The following is a 23,702-nucleotide window of genomic DNA, read 5'->3' on the forward strand; positions in this document are numbered from 1 at the left end:
AATGTTGAACTGAACTGTTTACTTTTCTCACTTGTGTGTTCATAAAACACAATTTGTGTGCAGTTTAATCAAAACGTTGTCAAATTCTGGTTGTGTTGGCAGTTGTTGAAACTGAGTTATAGATTGTTTAACAAAGTGTCTGATTTGCAAATACAGTGATCCCTCTCTATAACGCGGTTTACTTTTCACGGTTTCGCTACTTCACGGATTTGCATCGTGCATTGTGTTCTGCATTCTGATTGGCTAAAAAGTCACTCCGCTTCTTCTCTACCTGTGCGTCAATAACGTTGCAGTTTAATATGAACACGTACGTAAAACAGCTTGCCAAATTTACAACACATACGTGCAAATTCTCTTGATGGTGGCATGTCGGTGTATAAGGATCTTTTTGCAAACCAGAAAAAAGAGCGACAACAACTGCCTATCACTGTGTTCTTCTCCCGATCAAACACACCTGCAGCTGCACCGCGGGCTTCAGAAGAAGAAAACACTGCAGAGTGGAGTCAGGATAGAGTGGCTCAGTCTGTAGAGCAGTGAAATACACTTGAGTCACTATTTGTCAGACTGTACTTTGTATTTTATTCATAATCCTTTTAAATTTTCTCCCGTTTAATCCAATACTCGGGTCGCGGTGAGCGGGGCTAATCTCCGCGATTTGAAGCTTTCTGTTCACATTGATGATTAAAATTATTAATTGACAGTACAGTACAGTAGTTATTTGTTGAAAAAACTTTTCTAAAGTACTTTTATTTGTGAAACAAATGCTTGAGCCTGTCTGTTCTTTCTTTTCAACCTATAATAGAGTATTTAATTGTATAATAATTGCATAAAAAATAGAGGTTTCTACTTCACGGATTTTGTCTATCACGGGGTCTTTTTGGAACGTAACCCCCGCAAAAAACAAGGGTTTACTGTACCTGAAAAAATGACCCGGTGGGAGAGAAAACTTTTTTTGCAATTGGGTAAAAGATGCAAAATGATTGTTGATGTAGAGATCCTTAATGGATGAGAGGCCCTTTTTATCCCAGAGTGTAAACGCATGGTCTGACAGACCTGGTTGAAAAGCTGGATTCAAGCAGATGGGAGCGTGGATAGATAAGACCGACTGAGTACCGGTACTTTCCTGATTTGCTTTATAATTCTATAAGAATTTTACAAAACAAAATCTTTCTTTTAATTGGAATATCCACTTTGCTGAACAGCAAAGCAGATACAGAGCCCCCGGTCAGAGATTTAACTCTGTGCTTTTCCATCACAGGCTAGCATGGTGATTGATTGAATTTATCTCTACCTTCCTTCCAAAAAACCCAAGCTTTAGCATTACAAGCCAAGTAATAATGTCTCAGTACAGGCAGGCCAAAGCCACCTTCAGAAGCTGGTTTTTGTAAATGAGCTTTAGAAATTCCGGGAGTCTTGTATGCCCAAATAAAGGAAGTAAGAATAGAATCAATTAATTTAAAAAATGAATTATTGAGAAAAATAGGCAGACACTGAAACAAATATAGGAATTTAGGAAGTAGAACCATCTTGACAATGTTCACTCGGCCAAGTATTGAAATGGGAAGCAACTTCCACTTATCAATCTTTTAATTTTATCAATTGGACATGGAAAATTCAAATTACCGTAATTTCCGGGTTATAAAGCGCACCTGATTACAAGCCGCATCTACTCAATTTAAGCAGATTAAGTCATAATTTACATACACAAGCCGCATCAGTATACAAGCCGCATGTTGTTACCAACGCTATCGGCTCGTCTGCCTTCATTCCCACTGAGGTCGCCAAAACCGCATATGCATGTGACGTGTAAGAAGGAGGGGAGAGCGGGCGTGCAGGGAGTGAGAGCAAGAGCAGCGAAAGAGTGTGGGGTGTGTGTGTTTATGCTTGTGATACAGAGTGAAAGAGAACTGTAATAAAATAAGGTTTCCCCTAGAAGAAGATGATTGATTCTTTATTAACCTACGATGGAGGCTCTGAGAGTCCAAACGAACAACCGAAGGAAGATCCGCCTTCAGCCGAGAGGAAAAAAGAGAAAAAGTAATGCAGGAAAGGTTCATCATATGATATATTTACAAAGAAAGACTGTTGTGACTTTATATGATGTTGCTCCGAGTTACCTTAGCGTGGGTGTTATCAGCGGGTCTCTTAATTAGGACAGACGACAGGGACACAGCTTTTGGTGCAAGAGCATTTACGTGTACTTTCCTCTGAAACTCCTCATGGCATATACAGGCCGACAGCACCATCTATTGGTGGCGGTGGTTATTACTGCTGTCTATCACAATATACCACAAAGACCTTACACAGAAAGACTTTTCAAAGTTTTAATTGTGTGCCTGTGGCGCGGTAGTAACACGACAGCAATACGGTAGTGACAGCATAACAGGGCTTGTTAAAAAAACGTAACAGCAAAAGTCATTGAGAACAGCAGTAACTCATAGGCGCATGCGCAGGGCCCGCTTCCATGCGGCACGCTCCTTTATGAAGGGGCGTGCGCCGCGTGGAGGCGGGTGCTGCGCATGCACCTATAAGTGTCAACAGTGACACCTTAACACAGCACGAACAGGGGCCTGTTTCAGAAAGGAGGTTAAGTGTAAACTCTGAGTGCGTTAACCCTGAAATCAGGGAAACCCTGGATTTTCCGTTTCAGAATGGGAGGTTTGTTAAACCAGAGAAAGCAGAGTAAGTCAAACCCGTTTCTGAAAGAGAGGTAACTTCTACTCGGAGTCAGTGTCCATGGTTACTTACGCTGTGAACCTAACCTGGTCGGGAGCAGGTTTTATTCTCCAAACTCAAAGTTTCTGCCGGTCCCCTCCCCTTTTTAAAGACGAAGCGGTATATTTCGCTTCAACCTTCATTGCCCACATTTCCGTCACACAGAGACGGTCTAAGTGACAAGAATGGCTTGTCCTTTTTTGGAGGACCCAATAGACGAGGAGGCTGCAATAATTCCTAGAGAATTATATTTACCTCGTACGAGGATTTTGAGAAGACTCAATATTTTGTCATTTCCCCATATGTTTTTGTTTGAGCGTTACCGTTTTTCGTTGCAGTCAATTACATATACACAATGAAAACAACATTAGGTCTTGCTATGTAGATGTTTCATATGTCAAATATTGTCAACAAAGCCTACATCCATGACATGCTCATATTTGACCTAATTGAATTATGTTTTTATACTTAATTTTTAGCTGCTGCCATGTTGTTTTAATTCCTGCAGGATTGCATCTACATCAAAATGAAATCAGGGACATTGAATTAGATTAATGTAACAATTACTTTTTGGAAACACAATTTTCTAGCACTGCTTACTTTCTTAATCCCACATACACCTATACCACTTGATCAATACAAGGGTAGTGTTGCAGTGTGTGTGTGCTGAGCGGGGTGCGATCAACGAGAGACAAGGGGAGGGGCGAGTGCAGGTGCAGATGGGGGGGTGGGGGGGGAGCGTGGTATATATTGTGTGTTCGGAGGACGGAGCACTTAGTTAAATAAAGAGAAGGTGTCATTCCCAGAATAACTGTTTTGGAGTCATTCTTAATCCGCTCTGGAGGTTGAGGGTTTCCAACGGGAAGTGAACCCCGAAGGAGAATTCCCTTCGGCCCTGAAGGAAATCTCCCCTGCGCTTCTGACCACGGTCGGAAAGACGAGAGAAAAGAAAGGAGAAGTCTTCGCGCAGCGAAAGGTTCAACAGTAGACAAAAGTTCACTTTTAAAAACACAATTGCATGTATTAATATTAAACTGACCAACGTTTGCCAGAGGGGAAGGTTAACAAAAAAGTCCTCTAAACATTACCGACGTTAAAGGCATTTTCCCTCAGATTGGTTCTGTACACTATGCAGCATTTCATGCATTTACACCAGGAATGACACTTCAAAAGTACACCTAAATATCGCCATTTTTTATTTCATTCCTTACGCTATTTAAAAAGTTTTTACAGCCAATATTTTATAACAATGATTTAAATGCAAACTTAGGCATTAACTTGAGCAGCTATGTTTTCCACACTAACTGTCTCTGTTTTGCAGATGCAGCGGTGTTGCTTTTCTTCTGGAATATGTGCTCATATTCACTGTAACTCTGCAGCAGCACGTCAAGTTCAGCTGGAGAAAAATACGCAGACCTCTTTTTTTCACGGTTGCCATGGTGACTCGTGATATCTGCGCTCCATTGATAATGGCTTCTTATAGTCGCGGTGCGCACGCTTACCTCCGAATCAGTCCACTCAGAGTTGATTGATCTAACTCGGATCAGCTTCTCTGAAACAGAAAACTCAGAGTTGTTAATCTCTCGATTGACCAACTCAGAGTTCAAGTTTAACCTCAGAGTTGGTTGAACCTCCTTTCTGAAACAGGCCCCAGGTTAGGTTCACAGCATAAGTAACCATGGATACTGACTCCGAGTATAAGTTACCTCTCTTTCAGAAATGGGTTTGACTTACTCTGCTTTCTCTGGTTTAACAAACCTCCCATTCTGAAACGGAAAACCCAGGGTTTCCCTGATTTCAGGGTTAAGGCACTCAGAGTTTACACTTAACCTCCTTTCTGAAACAGGCCCCTGATCATGTTTCTGCTGTTTTTCAGAACTGCATCTGAACCTGAAAGCTGTCTGTCATATTTAGGCAGCCTTTTTCAATAGAAACTGATCAAAACTGCAGATTCTATTGATTTCTCCATCAGATTTATGTCTTGGGGTGTAACGATTTGCTAAATTCTCAATTCGGTTCCATTCAGAGTTCCATATGTTTCGGTTCAGTATGGCTGTTTAACAAATCTACCTGATGTGAACTTCTATTTTATGAATTATTATTTTATTGTTATTTATGGTGTGTGTTTGTGTGACTTTTTATCTTCCACTATGAAGCAGCATGGCGTGTCCATTTGAATAGGATCAAGTGGCACCTAACCTAAGGTGTAACTTTGGTGCTGCTGTTAGATCAGCACCGCAAGGGATTGTGGGATACCATTCCCTTTGCCTGTCTAGACGGATTGTTCCTGCTCTGTTCTGTTACCATCTTCCTTCATCTCAAGGTCGTCTCCTCCAAAACTAAAACCATGTCTAGAGGAAGAGCTGGACAGATACATAAAGAGACTTCAAAATAAAAGTCCTTCCTTTTTACTGTATTTGCATCAATGACCAATTGAAAATAGAAATGCTTAAAATAAGTAACAATAGATTTAACTTAAAAATGGTTAATCTACAACACTAAACACATTTTATTTAGGAAAACAATATTTGATTAACTTTATCAATCTCTTTAGTATCCCAACATTCTGGAAACATTTTTGCAAGTTTACTGTGAAAAGACTAACCTGTTCAAAAGATAAAACAGATCAAAGTAAAAATTATTTTTTTTTTTTTATATACTGCTCCCTTACTTGTACTGCTGCTGCAACAAGGAAATTTCCCCTTTGTGGGACTAATAAAGGAATATCTTATCTTATCTTAAAAACACATCATCAAAGCTGCAAATGCTGAATTCATCTTCCAAGACCAAATCTGGATTTCAAAGAGACTCAAAGTCAGACTGAAGTTTACAGATGTCTGTGGAGCAGAACCTCGCTGCTGCACTCAGACTGATGATAAAACTACAGAGAAGCCGTTTGTTTGCTTCAGTCTTCTTCACAGCTTCTGATGGAGCTCTGTGATCTCACCTCAGTCCTGAGTTCAGCAGTCAGAACTGGACCTGTAGAGTCCAGCTTTGGAACCAGCAGAGAAGCAGCAAACAGCAGAAACCCACACTGTGGGAAAGACTCCACACTTCTGACTGATGTTCACGTTCACTTTATTCTTCACAGTAAAGACTGGAACAGAACACTGAGAACCAAAAAGAACAGAGGAACAGTTCTAATGTCTACTAGAAAACAGGAACCACAAGAACACCAGCCTCTTCCTTCATTCATTTAGGAGAAAATCCTTTCCTAAAGAAATTCTTTGCTCATATGGCCCAAAAAAACTGTAGTCACTACTTTTTAAAACTATCACCGATCACATAAAAAGTGTTTGAATTGAACTAAATATTTCCAGTGTTGTCATGGTAACACAGGCAAAGACAACATACACATTGTATCAGCATAAACTACAACCACAATTAAGCTGTTCAAGAGATGAAGATTAAACCAGGATCATCAAAAACAACACAGTTGTATTTACAGGTCCATCTATTAAAAAAAGCAAATTGAAGTTTAGCAGATTTAGTTGGATTCTGATGGTTGTAGCTTATAGATGACAACCCCAAAAAGGTGTATGAGAAAGATGTTCTCAGGACACATCAGATGTTAGAAAACTCTTCATTTATTTCCATTCAATGTTCACTTCTGCCTCCTTTTACGTAAATGACTGCATCAATGTGGTTATGTGTGCATGTTTTATTGATCGTATGGCAGGGAAATGGTTGTTACCAAAGCGCTATAAAAAAAAACCCCAGCAATCTCTGACCACATGTGTGTTGCCAGGGGACAACAGCTGATTGTGTAGACAATACATTAGCGGATTGTTTCGGGCCCAGAAGTTTTGGGAAGCAGTCCACAAAAATAGTATCAGGCATGCCTCTCACTGGGTGCAAGTCCATGTTTGTCAAAAAAAGAGATTATGATAAGAGAATGATAAAAACAAACTGACAAAAACAAGTGAGCTAATTAAGAGCCAAAGTAGGCTAACTGGCATCTGACTGTTAAAATTGAAAAAAAGTCATAAGGTCATTAGGATCAGAAAACCCAACTTGGTTTTTCTGAAATTTTCTGCAGGAGCTGCTCTGTTACAGCTTTATCTACACACCCCAATAATTGATTTTTTCTATTGCATTGTTGTTCATAAACCACACTGCCTCTTGTTAAGGACATCACTGCTGTGACATTAAGGATGGTAGTGATTATATCTAAACATTTGATCAATGTTCTATATTTACATTACATGAATAAATTAATGCCACAAAAAATTAAAAGCACGTAAACTTCATCAGTGTTTGATTGCTTCCATTGTGCAGGCATCTTCTTTTCCTGACATTCTATCTCTAGTTGTAGAAACTATGCATACACATTTTTGTTTTCAATCGAGGGACTCGATATCAATGCCCTGAAACTGCAACGTATTTTGAAGTGATCCAACAAGACAAATTTCTTGTTCAAAATCATAGTAAAAAGAAAGAAAAGTAATATTCAAAATAGTAATTTTATACTAAAAACTAAATGTTCTGTTTTATTATTTCTTTTTAAAGCATTTAAAATGTACTTTATCAGCATACATTTTATTCAGGCAGTTATCTAACCCTGTAGCACGATTTAAACTGCAAGCTATCATCTACAAGGTGGAACATGGGAGCAGCTGCAGAAAATACAAGATGAATTAATCCATGATTCACAAGTGGAGGAAGCTAGAAAACGAACTCCAAAAGTCAAGATGACGCAGCTAAATTTCTGTGAAGAAAAAGGCGACTCGATTGATTAACAATCAGCGAACTGTTTGGAGACGCTTCTCTGCAGTCACCATTCGACTGAGGGCAGTAACATATGGAGTTAATTCAGTCTCAATAATCAGAAATGCACACAACCGGTTTTACAAATACACACCCTCCGATTCACAAATGTCATTTTATGCAAACGTGAAAAATAAATTCGGAAATACACACCCTGTGTTTCACAAACACACACATTGTGTTTCACAAATGCACACTAAATGTTTTACAAATGCACAATAAGTGTTTCTCACAAATGTGCACACTGTTTTTCACAAAAACATTTTAGAAATTCACAATAAATGTATCAGAAATGCACAATAAGTGCTTCACAAACGTGATTTTTAGTTACACATGTGATGTGAACTCACAGATCATTCGAATTGCAGAATGTGCATTCAAAATCCCGTTCTCGTTTGTGAATCTCCCCGTGTGTGTGAGAGATTTTTCTACGGTGAATATTGAGACTCATCTGACAGAGCGGGTCGACTAATCTCACCATTGGCTAGTGAATCTGTCAATCAAACTCATCGGCAAAGCAGGCGGGTTCGCTTTTAGCCAATCGAATGGCCCCTTACACTCTTCACTCTCAACTGACGAGGGAGGGAGCTGTTCAGCACAGCAGTTGAGAGGACGCGGGCGGCAAACATGGCGGAGAGGTCTTCTGAACGGGATCAGTCTCAGCCCGTAAGTAATGCATTTATTTGATCATTCCCTCGTTGTACGTCCTGTAATGTTATTGAATACTAAGTTGAAGCGGTCTCCTTAGCCAAGTGATATGTGTGAATGCTTTATGAACACTTCAGCCGAGTCGTTTGCAGAGTACCCCCACCACAAATTAGCTTAGCTTAGCCTGTGCGGTCATATTTTTAATGAAAGCGGGGGAGGACTTATGATGGTTTTGTCAAGTTTTATACTTGGCATACCAGCTCTTCACACAACACGAGTAACTACAACCAACCAGGGGCCTCGAAACTAGCCGGCTTTCGACGCAAATTGTGTCTGTCTGCCCTGTGAGTGTGAGGGAAGTTTAAGCTAGCGCGTCGGTTCAAGCTATACAGCCAATCTGTAGGTTCTTAACATGATTCATAAGGAACTAAGGGGGAAAACATGCCGGATTTACAGCAGCACAGAAAGTTTGATAAAAAGTATTGATTTGGAGACGGGGATTTGTTTAAACACTGATGCTATGCTAACTAGCTAGCTAGGTAGCTGTTCCGTGTGCTGCCTTTATGTAAACGCGATCCGGGTTAAAGTTAGACACAGTCTTTTCACAACCCAGACTTTAAGACGGTGGATATGTGCAACAAAGTTAATTCATATGACATTCATGAAAACGGCATTTTTTAAATATAACATACATGAATCCACTGTTGAATGAAAGAAGCCTCATTAAGTTTCTAACGTTAGAACCCGTATTGTGCTGAAAAGCCCTGTGAGATTGAGTCAGAGTGACAGCCACTAAATTCCCTGTATCTTTAATTCCAATGAAGTAATGACAAGAATCCCAATCATTATGTTTTTAGGCTGTTTTGTAGTCGATAAGTAGTCACAGAAAGGGCGGATGGGAGAAATATGCTGTCAACAGTGATTTGAGTAGAAGTTACTGTAAGTATTACACACAGGCTTCCTGTGATCAGTGTCTTGTCTCTGATTTTTTAAAGCTGTTCTTTACTACAAGCTCAAGTTATCATAGCAAGAGTGTTTTAAAATATTCCCCTTTCTAATATTTGAAAATTATGTAATTTAATCTCAGACAGCTAAATGATCTAATCCATGTTTGTCGTGTTTTTATTTATTCTCTAGGAATTGCTGAAGCGTGACATCCTAAATACCTTTCTATTCTATTCTATTTCATATTTTATCATCCTATTGTATTACTGTTTTACCTGTCAATTGGGAATTTAGCATTTTTGCCCCTGTAAATATCTGTCAGTTGAAAGTATTTGTACTTGTATTCCATAGATCTTGCACCTGAAGATGGCAGACAACAACTGTTCAGACTTGGCCTTCTTCAGTGACGCTGTGTACGTGTATGGATTACCTCTGAGGTATTCATGTTATTCATAAAGAAATCTTTTATTCACATATCAGGCAGTATAAGTACTTGGTTATTTGTACAAAAATAAAATAACTTTTTTTAGACTCCTCTGAAAACAAAGGCAACTCTAAAACTCTTTCCCCTCATGAATAACATTTACCCCCCCCCCTTAACAGTCTCTCTCACCTCAATTTTTTCCCCAGTGATACATGTAACCCACTCCTGCAATTAATCTAACCTAGAAATTCTACTTATTGGCAACGTACATAAGAACATTACATTTTAAACTGATGTGTACCGTATTGGCGATGCATTTGTAATTATGTGTTTGAGACATGATTTTCATGTTATTGTCAGGGTGAGAGGAGATCACGGAGGAGAAAATGTGGGCATAGCCGAGTAAATGCTCACAGTATGTAGAACTGACACAAACAGCTTCATTGCAGCAAAAGTGTATACACAATCAACGGTGAGTTGAACTTAGTTTTAAACGCTTTAATATATACATAAAAGTGAATGATGTATTAAAAATAAATCTGACAATATAATATTTCTTTTTGCTTTTTTCCAAATACAGGATTGAGCCCCTCTGGTGTGATGTCTTAGTGAGTGTTACTGGTTAATATTAAAACATCCTGCACTCTCCTGAGGACCAAGACTTGCTCAATATCAGTAACATCACGTATTCTGCTGCCATTACAATCTTCCTACCACACATTCAGGCCAGTTTGGATGTCTTTAGTGACGCGTGGGACACCCATCCAATCAGGACGGAGCAAAGCATGACACCAAATCAGCTGTCGCGCGTTACCGTCAACCTTATCAAAATGTATTTTATAGAATGAAATAAACACAAAGAAAAAGTCATTTTAAGTTCTTTCATATTCCTAACTACTCAGTGTTTTATCAGTGCCTGTTTGGATGAACAAAGAGCTGATTTCCTGGAGATGGGAAATGTTTTTAGATCAGTGAAGTAGGGCAATTCCCCACGGCACACTTGACCATCTCCCACGGCACACTAGTGTGCCGTGGCACACTGGCTGAAAAACACTGCTTTATTTAATCTCACTGTACTGGACAACTGATTTGTGTGCAGTTCGACTAAAGTGGAAAGTATCAAGAACAGTATGATGAAATCACAATGACTACAAGGAATTTTCATCAAAAATGAATGAAAAGTATTATTGTTGTGTGGTGCAAACTATTTCCCTAAATTGTTTGGTTTTTAAATCAAGTAGGAAGAATAGCACATCTGCAAGTTCAAAATGCATCACAATGCATGGCATTATGAGCCATCAGCTGTACTAATCTCACTACTTTGTTAAGAGTCACTTATTTGCAAATGAAAAACAGTTATGGAGATATGAGGTCTGCCTGCTAGAAACAATATAAGTCATTATTAGTGGGTCTCTGTTCCTACATAATCTAAAACATAAAAAAAAGCAGCGCTGTTCATAAACAGTATCTTTTTTTTGTCAGGGTATGCTGGTTCCAGAGATTGAATGGGAGGAGAGTGGATCCATGGCTGAACCTCATCTTGGGATCAATGTCCCGGTATGGGACAGTCCTCTTTTGGGTCCACAAATGTTGGAACTGCAAGACGACATCAATCCATTGTTTAATTCAGACCGTTTGGGAGTGGACCTACATCTTTACTGTCCCGTTTGTTTAGAACTTAATTTAGGCGACATAATTACATACAGAAGAAGAGAGACTGAGGGGAGGAAGACAGAGTTCAAATCAATACTGCTGTATTGTTCAAGGGACTTCATTGTATGTAAGGAAGTTATGAAAATTAGTTCCAGTTTAAATAAAATTCAAATCAGTAGAGATCCCACATTTGCTTAAATTTTGATGTTTTAATCTGTCCATGTTTTCATTGAATTTTACTCTGCAATAAAGGGTGAATGTTTGCACTTTGTTGTTCTATGACCATCTTTTGTTGTGTAGTATTTAACCAGCTATAAAACCCAGAGAGATGAGGATCTTTTTTGCAAGGGTGACCTGGCCAAGAGGTGTATATGTATATGGTTACAATATAAAATCAATGACATTTGAGTTATTAAAAAAATTTAAGGTCTGGCAAAGTGACTTTGGGCTGAGCAGGGGAGGTGTATTGGGTATCTGTGATTGACAGTGAGATGAACTTGAGGTAATGTAGTCCCACTGCGTGGTACGGATGCCAGTTTCTCCACAAAACCTGTGGAAGTTGAAGATTTTTCTCCTCCACCTTCAGATGATCAAGACCGAAGGGAACCGTGTCTGAGTGTTGAAATGACGCTAGCATGAAAGCTAAGAGAATAACGTACAAACAATCTCGAGTGAAACGTTCATTGTAAATCTCATGACCAGTACAGAGTTCGATGGATTCTATGTCAACTGCATTCAACCACTGTTGCCTTGCTCCCAGGTCCACTGAAAAGTTGCGCAAGCCGGTAAATTTTGACAACCGAAGGCAAATAAACCAACAAGCCATGCTAAAGCTAACACGCTAACGACCGACTGGTCCAGAATCAAACATGGGCGGGGCTTTTGCCACCTGCAGAAAGCGTAGAGAAAGTGTAAGGGGCCATTCGATTGGTTAAAAGCGAAGCCGCCTGCTTTGCCGATGAGTTTGATTGACAGATTCACTAGCCAATGGTGAGATTAGTCGACCCGCTCCGTCAGATGAGTCTCAATATTCACCGTAGAAAAATCTCTCACACACACGGGGAGATTCACAAACGAGAACGGGATTTTGAATGCACAGTCTGCAATTCGAATGATCTGTGAGTTCACATCACATGTGTAACTAAAAATCACGTTTGTGAAGCACTTACTGTGCATTTCTGATACATTTATTGTGAATTTCTAAAATGTTTTGGTGAAACACAGTGTGCACATTTGTGAGAAACACTTATTGTGCATTTGTAAAACATTTAGTGTGCATTTGTGAAACACAATGTGTGTGTTTGTGAAACACAGGGTGTGTATTTCCAAATTTATTTTTCACGTTTGCATAAAATGACATTTGTGAATCGGAGCGTGTGTATTTGTAAAACCGGTTGTGTGCATTTCTGATTATTGAGACTGAAATAACTCCATAGTAACGCTATTAACAGAGACAATATTCACCTTCACCTTATGAAACGCCATCATCTTTCCATCCAGGCTAGGATTGCAATGCCCCAGCGACTTCCAGCAGACTACAATGAAAAGCTGTTCATCTTCCACTCCTAGTGCAGTAGAAAGATCGTTGACAAACACCTCCAGCCCAGCCACATCACCAACATGGACGAAGCGCCGCTGACTTTTAACATCCTGGTGAGTCATAATGTCCAGAAGAACGGGAGCAGGGCGGTAGGATATGTCAGCTTTTGTTGTTTTGGGAGGCAGCGCCGGGCGAGTTATGCCACACTTTGTGAACGGATTGTAAAAGCTTGGGCTTGAGGAGCCAGACGGCCACCAGAAAGACTCTGACAATGACGAAAGGGAACCTGGCGTGTTTGATAGAAATTTAGCCCAGCTGTTCATATCAGATAAAGTGGATTAGGACTTTGATGGAGGTTTGGATCCTCTTTTATGACTGAAAAAATGAAAAATAAATCATAACCAACTCCTGCTGCCTTTTTAAACACACACTGAGTGTGTGTGTGCTGTGTGTTGGTGCCCACGCGTGTGCAGGAAGCAGGGGGGGAGCCCTCAGTGCAAGCGAGTGCGTGAGCGTGCATTCTGTTTGTGTTACTCGGTTACAGAGAACAGAAATAATTAACATTTCCTCTAAAAGAACGGAGACTGGTTCTTTTATTAACCCGCTCTGGAGGCTCTGAGAGTCCAAACAGGGAAGTGAACCCTGAAGGAAGATCCCCCATCGTCCCTGGAGAGGATCTCCCTTGGGTCTTTCGACCGCAGTCAGAAACAACGCAGTAACGGTTCAACACTGGCAGGCGTGTTTTACTGGTATGTGTTAACTTACCCGTGCCTTAAAACCTGGTGCACCTTTTGTATGTATTAAATACAGAAAAAACTAACCATAACTGAGACTCTGTCCTATAACCCAGTGCGCCTTATGGTCATGAAAATACAGTATCATATTTTCACGACCATAGGGCGCACCGGATGGTAGGGCGCGGTCTCAGTCATGGGGGATTTTCCCGTCTTTAACACATACAAGAGGTGCACTGGGTGTTAAGGCGCGGGCACGTTAATGCCCTGTTCGGGCCCTCAGAGTTTCTAGAGTGGGTTAATAAAAAAATCCTGACTCTGATTTTTTTAGAGGACACTTTTTGTTACTGTTCTCCCTCCCTAACTGAACACAAACTGAATGGTCGCTCACTTGCGCGCTCTTGTCCCCCTTCCTCCTTATCCTACACAAGAACTAAACACACAGCACACACAGACGCCGCCGTGCCCACTTCTCCTTTCTTACTTTCTATATGTGCTAGAAAACGCTACTCCTTTCAGCACATACACACACAGAGACACACAGACTTGCGCTGTACGTCTCCTTTCTTCATGTGTGCTAGCCAAAACCTGCACCTTTCAGCACACACAGAGACTTGCCCCAGTCTGTCTCTGCATTTCTCCTTTGCGCCACCGAAAGCAGCAGCTTAAAGCAGTGGGCAAGCTGCTTTTCTGCTTACTCCTTCTGCACTGAAATGGTTGAGGGTTATGAGGTAGAAGGAGCATTGAAGGCTTTAAAATGTAGATAGTTGCAATGCAGGTAGGTTCCACTTGGCCTTTACGTCTCTCTCCCTTCCTCACTCCATCTTCTTCTACGACCCACAACTACACAATAGGCGCACCGGCTCATGGGTTTCCCCCTGATGGGGAAAAAAATGTATAACTTTTAAGTGCGCCTTATAGTCGTGAAAAACTGAAGTTTTTAAATCCAAGTTTCAAATGTACAGTTAATATTTTAAATTAATGCTTCAAATTTACAATATGTACTCTCGACTTTGGAACTAGTTTAATTTATATTTCAGTTATGATACGCATTTCTCAAATTAAAAATCTGTTCTTTTATTTTTTTTTAAAGCTGATTCATATTTGACCCAATAATTTTACATTTTTTCTTATGTTGAGAATTTTCATTAGATGCATTTTTTATTAGAAAAAGGTTTCACTTATTTATGAGATTTCATGTGTCTTTTGAAATTAGATAAAAAACTAAAACTTTTATCACATTCTTTACAAGAAAAAGGCTTTTCTCCTGTATGAATTATCATGTGTGATTTGAGATTAGAACCATCATGAAAACTTTTTTTACATTTTTTACAAGAAAAAGGCTTTTCTCCTGTGTGAGTTCTCATGTGTGTTTTGAGATGAGATACATGACTATAACATTTATCACAATATTTACAAGTAAAAGGCTTTTCTCCTGTGTGAGTTCTCATGTGTATTTTGAGATGACATAAAAAACTAAAATATTTTTTACATTCTTTACAAGAAAAAGGCTTTTCTTCTGTATGAATTCTCATGTGTGTGTTGAGATGAAGTACATCTCTAAAACATATATCACAATATTTACAAGAAAAAGGCCCTTCTCCTGTGTGAGTTCTCATGTGTATTTTGAGATCATATTCATCTCTAATACATTTGCCACAATATTTACAACTAAAATGCCTTTCTCCTGTGTGAGTTCTCATGTGTCTGTTGAGATGAGATATTTGATTAAAACTTTTCTCACATTCTTTACAAGAAAAAGGCTTTTCTCCTGTGTGAGCTCTCATGTGTCTTTTGAGATTAGATATTCGACTAAAACCTTTATCACATTCTTTACAAGAATAAGGTTTGTTTTCTGTGTGAGTTCTCATGAGAATTTTAACTTGAGACAATTGATGAAAGTTTATACCATATTTTTTACAGACTCTTTCAGAATCCGTTTTCTGTTGGTCTGTATCTCCATCTGTAGTTGATGTTGATTCTTCATGTTGGTTTCCTTCTTCATCCTGACTATCAGTTACATTAAAGCTCTGCTGATTGTTTAGATCTGCTTCTCTGTTCTCATCTTCCTCATAAGTAGGAATCTCCATCAAGGTATCAGTCTCCTGCTTCAGATCAAGCTGATCTTCATCCTGACTGATGCAGAGTTCCCCTGGTTCCTCTTTAATCTGTGGAAGAACTAGTTCATCCTGTTCTTCTTTAAAGTGTGGAGATTCTTGTTCCTCGTGCTCCTCTTTAATCCGTGGAGGTTCTCGTTCGTCTTGCTCTTCTTTATAATGTGAAGGCTCTTGTTCCTCCTGCTCCTCTTTAATCTGTGCAGGTTCTTGATCCTCCAGCTCTTTTTTATAATGTGGAGGTTCTTGTTTCTCATGTTCCACTCTGAAGTTCTTCTGTTGGTTGCAGAGATCCTCTTCAGTCATCCAATGCTGGGGGAGAACTGCAGCAACACAAGAAGGAATCCTTTTATACTTAAATTTTTTTTAGCATTGTTATGCACCAAGAAAAATCTAAACCACCTCAAAAGTATTTCAGTTTAATTGTTTTAATTCAACCCCCCCCCCCCCCCCCTCGATTCTCTGAACTCACTGAATCCTTTTCAGGGTCATGGGGATCCTCAATGATTTACAAGCTACTGTTGGGCAAAAGCAGGGCACGGCCTGGACAGGTTGCCAGTCTACCGGAGGACAGTGAGGACAAGATTATATCATGTTGTGCAGAGCTTCCAAATTCTTGTGATCCTTTTGATTGTAACTGTGTAAAAACATTGAAAAATTAAAGTGCTGCTCTTTTCTAAATTCCTTTTTTCTTCTTTAACTATGCGATGAAATTTGAAGCAGTGATGAAGACTCTAATGAGACACCTCATAAATGTCCATGGATCAGAGCTGCAGCTTTGAAACCAGCAATTCCTCCTATCTGTTGAACAGCAGTTTAAAAGGAAGAAACGCTGAAGTCTAGCCAAATCATTCCTGCTCATGAAGTCCACACAGATGCTGAGGGACACTGACCAGTGGTGGTAAATGAGCATCAACGCTGGAAATGTTCACAATCGGTGGGCATACTTAAATGTGGAGAATACATTCATCTGCCCACACAAAATCATCCACTGCTTCACCGCATTTCACTATTAGACTGAACCAATGCAAACTTTCGGCATTGAAAGGACAAATACACTGAGTTGTGTGTTTATAGCAGGGGTGTCCAAACTACAGCCTGCGGATCTGTTTTTATTGGCCTACAGCAAATTTTGAAAATATAATGAATATGGCCTGCATATGGCGCATGAGCTCAACTCTGTTGCACTTCTCAGTTTCAACACTAAATGGAGTCGGTCACAGAAAGGTGTTTCTCTTCCAAACAAAATTAAGCAAAGAAGAATATTTACCACGAGTCACCTGAGGCCTGTTGCACAAAAGTAGAATTAAGACATCCGGGATAAATGACTAAGCTGAGCTCAATGAATCCATAACATGTGCGTCCAGGCTTAATTGGTTGCACAAAGACCAAGCCAGGATGAGCAGACACGGATTCATCAAGCCAGGTGAAACCAATCCTGGATAGGTGCGCGCTCACGGCTCACTGAAATAGACCCCGCCACAGATCACAGATTAACTGATTTACCATGGCAACTAGAGCCGCGTACTTTTCCCCGTCTGAAGCACAAATCCTCATGGAGGCATACGAGGAGGTAAAAGATATAATTAAGAAGAAAGGCAACACCGCCACAGTGATAAAGTTTACCTGCTTTGTTTTGTCCTTATTCAATAAAGGAACATAATGTTACACATTGTGTTTTTATATTCATATGGAATGTGTATTTGTTTATATGACAGAGTACTAGGGCCCCACTAAGGAAAAAGGATAAAGTCATAAATTTATGAGGCTGGTTCTTTCTGCAGAAAACAACATATTCTTTTGACAGTTTTGATAGTTATGACAATGTGATACTTCATATTCTGACACATCAGCATGTCTTCGTTTATGAAACCATACTGAAGGACAATTTCACGAAATGCCCCACATCTGTCATTTTAACAACTGTCCTCCTTTAAAACAACTGGTTACAATATTATGACTTGTCTTTTTTTCCCTCTGTGGCCCTAATATTCTATCATTTTATATATAGCCTTATAGTCTATGGGAAACTGTAAATTATCTAATGATAGCAACATCATCTAAAACTCATTATTTATCCAAAATGATTGACATTAATGATCACAAACATTTAAATAATGACAGTGGGTCTAGTTATATGTGATAACAATGTACAGTGAGCAGTGAAATAACTATTGGTTTCCATTTGTGGCGACTGCTGACTGACATTAGGGATGAGATGAAATAGATCCTGGAATCTAGCCTGGTCTGGAGCAGGCTAGCTCCACAGAATAAATCTCCATGGTAACTTATACCATAACATATCCTCCTGCCCCCTATCCAGCTTTAGTGCAACCGGATTGGGGATCAATTGAGCCAGGATCACCAAGATATCCTGGCTTAATGCCTTATCCTACTTTTGTGCAACAGGCCCCTGAAATGGCAGCACTGAAGAAACGCAAGATAGCAAGTGAGAAGATTTCAAACACGGTGGGAAAATGAATATTTCTTTAAGGAAATCAACGGAAAGTGTGTCTGCTTGATTTGCACTGACGATGTTGCCGTAATGAAAGAGTATAAGCTCGTCGGCACTATGAGACCAAGCATCAGAGCAGCTACGCTTCGTACACAGGTGCTGTGTACAAAGAGTAATTGGCTAATATTGCTTGTTGGTCTGCCCAAAAAAATAACAAAGCATTAAAATATAATACTTTAATGAACATGACACTTATAGTATTTTGGTATAGTTCTACGGTACAGTATTGAACAAATAAAGACCCATCGCAAATTTGCCATTTTAGGAAGTCCTTGAAAAAGTTTATGCACACTAAACACACTAATGTTTTACAGTAATAAGCTGGTGGTCATTGATCTTCTGTTTCCTAGCCTATCTCTTTAAGGGGAGTCAGAGTCAGTGGTGCTGGTCCCTCAGGCCAGGAAACTAGACTGAGTCTTTGACCCGGTGCACCTAACTTTAATTCTTAGGTGCACCGTGTTACCCCATGCAATCAGACTAAGTGTCAACACCTGGCCCCGCCCATATAGTGAAATGTGCATGTAAGTTCCGGGTCAATGGGTGCACTTCCTGCCTGCCGCTTCCTGCTTTTGACAAAACCCTATTAGGAAACCTCAACGCTCCTGTGACTTAAAGGCCTTTTGGGACTTGTGAACGTCTACCCTTTCCTAGATACCTGCAACAGTGTCTGACTGGTACTCAAGTGGAGGTTAACTTGTGTTTAAAAAAAAAAAAATTTTGCTTTTGTTGTCACCGTGTGTATATGCATGTGATTGGGGTGTTTTTGTTATGTTTTTGTTTTATTAATTAACCAGCTCTGTCCGCAGATGGGCTTGAGGCCCTTTGTGGTTTTATCCTGTGTTTTATTTGTTCCTTCTTTTAAATTTGGAACCACGTCTCCATTTGGTTAAGTCCCTATTTTTGTTAGTGTGTGCCTGGACCGCTCGTGTTGCCACATTCGCAAACTCGTGTTGCCACATTCGCAAACACAAAGCCATAAGTCTGCCCAGAGACATGGTTAAGTCGCATGGAGAAGCCGGTCGGTCCTGTTTGCGGTCTGAAGCCTTCTCTGGAACAAAACACCATAATAAACTTTAATAAATTTTCTTTGTATAACACATTTCAAGATAAAAATCAGAAAGTGCTTTACGCTAATACAAGGTAATACACAGGAAAACATAGAATATAAAAGGATAAAGAAAAAGCGATTAAAAAAAATAGGTTTTTAGCTGCTTTTTAAAAAAACGGAGACAAAGAAAATAACAAACAAAATAGAAAAGAAGTAGTCTGCTCTCGCACTTAAATAGTCAAGTGGACCGGTGGAGCGCGTTCTTACAGCTTTGTGTTTGAGGGGAAGGGGGGATGCTTTGTTACGTGTGTGATATGTGTGGGAGACTTAGGACTGCGATCCGTCTCACACCTCTAGGGGAACGAGCTACAGAACTCAGGAGAACCGGGTCTAAAACTATGTGTCCGGGCAGAGCTCGGACTGCCAGCACACACACAGCGGCTTTGTTTGGGGCGGTGTGAGCTCATTCTTAAGAAACCATTCAAACAATCACGTGGATTTGTGTTTCCAGTCGTGTCTCGACAAAATAAAGGCTGATGTTATTCCCACATATTTAACGTGCAGGCAGGATGCAGATTGCAGAATTTCCCGCATGGATTCTATGTCCATCCAAACCTAATGTTGTTAGCGTGTTAGCATACTGCTAATCATGGCTTCTTTCCGGCTCCGTTTTTCAACAGACGAAGCACTGACCACACGGATTACAATTAAAATGATAAGCGAACAGATGCTTCATAATAACCGTAACATTAATAAAAGTACGTTTAGAAGATCGTCTCGTATATTACAGAGCTGACATATCTATGTATGTAGCCGCTCAGCAGAACACATATCCTCTTCCGGTTTTTCAAACCCTACTGCGCATGTGCAAATGATTTATTCCAACTGGAAGTGTGACCCATGTGAACATTTGTTATATCTGAAAACATTTTTCTGGGCTCATGTACACGGTTGAATTCTAATTCGACCATTGATCCGATCAAGATATTTTGTTCATGTAACTGCGGCTTATGGTGTTTACTCGCAGTGTGGCGGGGGCGTGGCATCACAATGGTGTCTTTCCATCGTGATGTCAGTCAACCATCACGATGAACGATGGTTTCGTCCATCGGCACAACCCTAGAGTGTACGGCAGCAAAAGGTCTTTTATGTTGTTATGTTCTTATCTCGTTTTATCGCTTACGGGGTCAAGGGGCTGTTGGGCCCTACCCCAGGCAGCGGGGCTTCCAAAGGAGGCTGTGGACCAAAACTCTAGACCGCATAAGGCGGAAATACTGCTACGTAGTCCTGAGAAGCTGTGTAAAATCATCAGGGGAGCACAAACGTCACAAAACTCTCTCCCCTGCAGCCAACACAAAGCTGCTACTGGTGTGTCTGTGTCTGTTAGCAGCCGGACACACCCTTCCACACATGGAAGGTTTTTTTGTGCTGTAAGTTTTTCTCATGTGAAATTCACTGCATTTGTTACCGTTTTAATGCTTTTAATCCACGTTACAGCCGCCGTTCCTTTTCTATTAAAGCCCCAAAATGAAAGTCCCACCCCACTGCTTGACATGCAAACTATAGCCAATCAGATCAACCAGAAAGGTTCCCGCCCCCAAGTGACAGAAATGCCCCCTTAACACTGAGCGTAAATCCAGGTGAGGGCACAAAAGAGAAATGACCGAGCAAGATCCCTGCTCAGTTAGGATTGTAGCCGTTCAGTTGTAAAATACGGGGTCGCTTGGTTAGAATTGGTTCACTCACACAGTTCCTAAATATGCTCGCTTAGTTGACTTTATGCTCTTTTACTTTATGGCAGAGATGTAATCCCATAGGCAACCAAAAGAATTTAAATGTTTAGTCACATACCAACTATGTGGAGCTGAAGCTGCGGGTTCCAGCTGCTATCAAGCAGTCTGCGCTGACGACAGAGCTCCTCCTCCTCGTTCTGGACGATGGTTCCTTCAGCAGCAGAAAGTTGTTCTCTGACAGAACCTTCCTGAGGTTCTGAAGACATGGTTCCTGCTCCGATCTTCAGCTCCAACTCCCACAAACACTTTTCTCCTGGTTGGAGATTTTCCTGAAAGTTCCTGTGATCCTGCAGGAGTCAGTTCTGCTCAGCCTGCAGACCAAACAGAAAAGACTCTGGAAGCTTCCACATGTGAAACTTCCAGACAAAGAATCCAAACAACAACATCTGATTGGTTGACTTTTGGAGGGAAAGCTGCAACAGTCTTCTGTGATTGGTTCAGCCGTCCCTGCCCCCACTAGTCCACTGCACAGGGGGCAACATTCCAGGGGGGGTTGGTAATCTCCTCCTTCTATTGTTTCTGCCCCACTGGCTCTTTCAAAATAAAGGCTTGTAGTAGCAGAAACCTGAATGGAACATCAGAATGGACTCAAACTGCTGCTGGTTTCAAAGCCTCCTTCTCAACTTCCAGCTGAACTGTCCCGTTATGTTTCATTCTTTCTGCTTTTTTGATTCTTTCTGCACCATGAGGGAGAGGAGGATGAGTTTATTTAGCAGATTTACTGCCAGAATATGTCAACTATGGAGAAATGGTAAATGATTCCATGATGCAAATCTAAATTGATGCTTTCATTTTATTTTTATAAAAATATCTGCAGGCTCAAACTTAGACATATGAGAGTTCAAGAAATACAATTAATTAAGATGGAAAAACATTGAATTGAATTGGAGTAATATGACATTTAGTTAGATAAATGTGTAAATTTGAGTTGTAAAAACAATATTGAGTTGGATAGATTTAAGACATTAGGTTGAATACATTTATCTACATTACTTATTACCAATTGAAGTAATTCATTTAAGTTGGATTATTTATATATATATATGTTTCACAATAAAAATAAAAATGAGATAGAAACTCATATGTTTACTTTGTTCTTTTTCTCCAAGCAGAGTCTAAAAGTCTCAGCAGGAAAATGACAGCAGAGGATCCACTATTTATTATTTTTCATATTAATGTATCAGTATATTTTTTTCTGACATTTAGTCTTTAAAAATCACAGTTATTTGGTCATTTTTTTTTTTTTTTTTATAAATAGTGTTATTTATTTTATTATAATGATCATGAATTAATACAACTTTATTATAGGGCTTTACAATCAAAGAAAGATAAAAGCAGTTTAAAGTTTAAAAGTAAAAGACTTAATGTGGCCTCACAAAAAAAAGTTTGGTGACTCCATCCTAGCATCCATGGCTACGTTCACACTGCAGGGCTTAGTGCTCAATTCTGAATTTTTGAAAAAATTCCATTTTTTTGCAAGGCCATTCATATTTCCAATAAAATGTGAACATCTGTGATCTCCTGTGTGACGGTGAAATGATCCAGAAGTGACCCGCAGTAGTCAACTCAACGGTGAACGACGTCACTCTTGTTTGTGGAAGTCGCTAACGTTAATGTGGTCCAGAGGGAATTCATTTTTCTTTGGCGGATGCACACAAAGGCAGGAGACGGAGGTACCAAGGTTATAATAATTTTATGAAAAAATGTTAAAAAACAAATAAAAATAGACCAGTTAAAATAAATGCACACAAAAAAACAGAAACGGAGATTCAGTTTGCTGAAGAGCTGAATAGCTAAAGGAGGTGGAGACTCCTAAAGTTGTTTTTGTTTCAAGAAAATAACTGTTTTTCTGCAATATAGAATATATAATCACTTGATCATCTGTGTTTTGAATGTATTTATGTTAACAGTTTTTGGGAGGATTTTTTTGTTGGTGCTCCTCAAATTTTCCTTTTCCTATTTCTATTCAGTTACAAAAACATCGTATTATTAGTAGTTTCTGGCGATAATTTATTTGATTTGGCATTTAATACTGTATTAATTTCTGGAAAATTCTTCATTCATAAGAGTAGATTTTTTTAAAACCAAACCATTATTCACTACATTTAAGAACTGTTTATATTTTAAATCACTAAAATACATGAAAAAAAGAAAGCAATAAAACTGTCCATTTTCATTGAAGATCACATGTTGTATGACAATCCCTAGTATTGTGAACTACAATTCTAAATTTATTTTTTTAGTTGTATCTATTTCTTTTTTATTTCTTTCTGTTGTAGTTATGTGAATGGAAGTGGGCGGTTCCAATAGCCAAATACTGCCCATGACAATTATCCCCCCCACCCCCCACTGTACCTGAGCTAATTAATGTGTTTTAAGAATGAAGTCAAACTGTTTTCATCCTCAGTGAAACGTATTCAGAACCTAAGTCCTTTCATTAATGACATTTGTAAATCTGCTACAAAATTGTTACTGATATAGGGTCTAGATTGTTGATTGCCTTAAATTTTAATTTATACTGAAAGTTTTATTTTTATTTTTATGTGTATAGTTTTTTTTTTGTTTTGTTTTTTGTTAAAAGATGTGCTTTAATTCATTGGGTGGTTGTGTCTGCGAGAGTTTTGTAATTATTTTTAAATATAAGTTAAGAAAAAAACCCGAGCCAAGTAATCCTGCTGCTGCTCCATCATTATTGTCTTTTTTACACAAGAAGAAAACAATACAAACATTTTTACAGTGAATTTATTCAGTTTAACATCAGGTATTTCTGCTTTGCAGACCTGCAGACAATGACAAAGGGTCAAAC

At 39.4% G+C, this 23,702-nt stretch overlaps 1 long non-coding RNA gene across 1 annotated transcript; it reads right to left on the reverse strand.

Moving 5' to 3' along the window:
* Positions 1 to 143: 143 nt before the first annotated feature.
* On the reverse strand, positions 144 to 21,594 carry LOC144989549 (uncharacterized). The gene is made up of 2 exons (XR_013653798.1): positions 20,955 to 21,594; positions 144 to 15,863 (listed from the first exon to the last, which is right to left on the reverse strand). It is a non-coding gene; the product is annotated as an uncharacterized LOC144989549 (long non-coding RNA).
* Positions 21,595 to 23,702: the final 2,108 nt, after the last annotated feature.

Source organism: Oryzias latipes, chromosome 2 (assembly GCF_053564925.1).
Source record: "Oryzias latipes strain Hd-rR chromosome 2, Olatipes_Hd-rR_3.1".
NCBI classification, from domain to species: Eukaryota; Metazoa; Chordata; class Actinopteri; order Beloniformes; family Adrianichthyidae; genus Oryzias; species Oryzias latipes.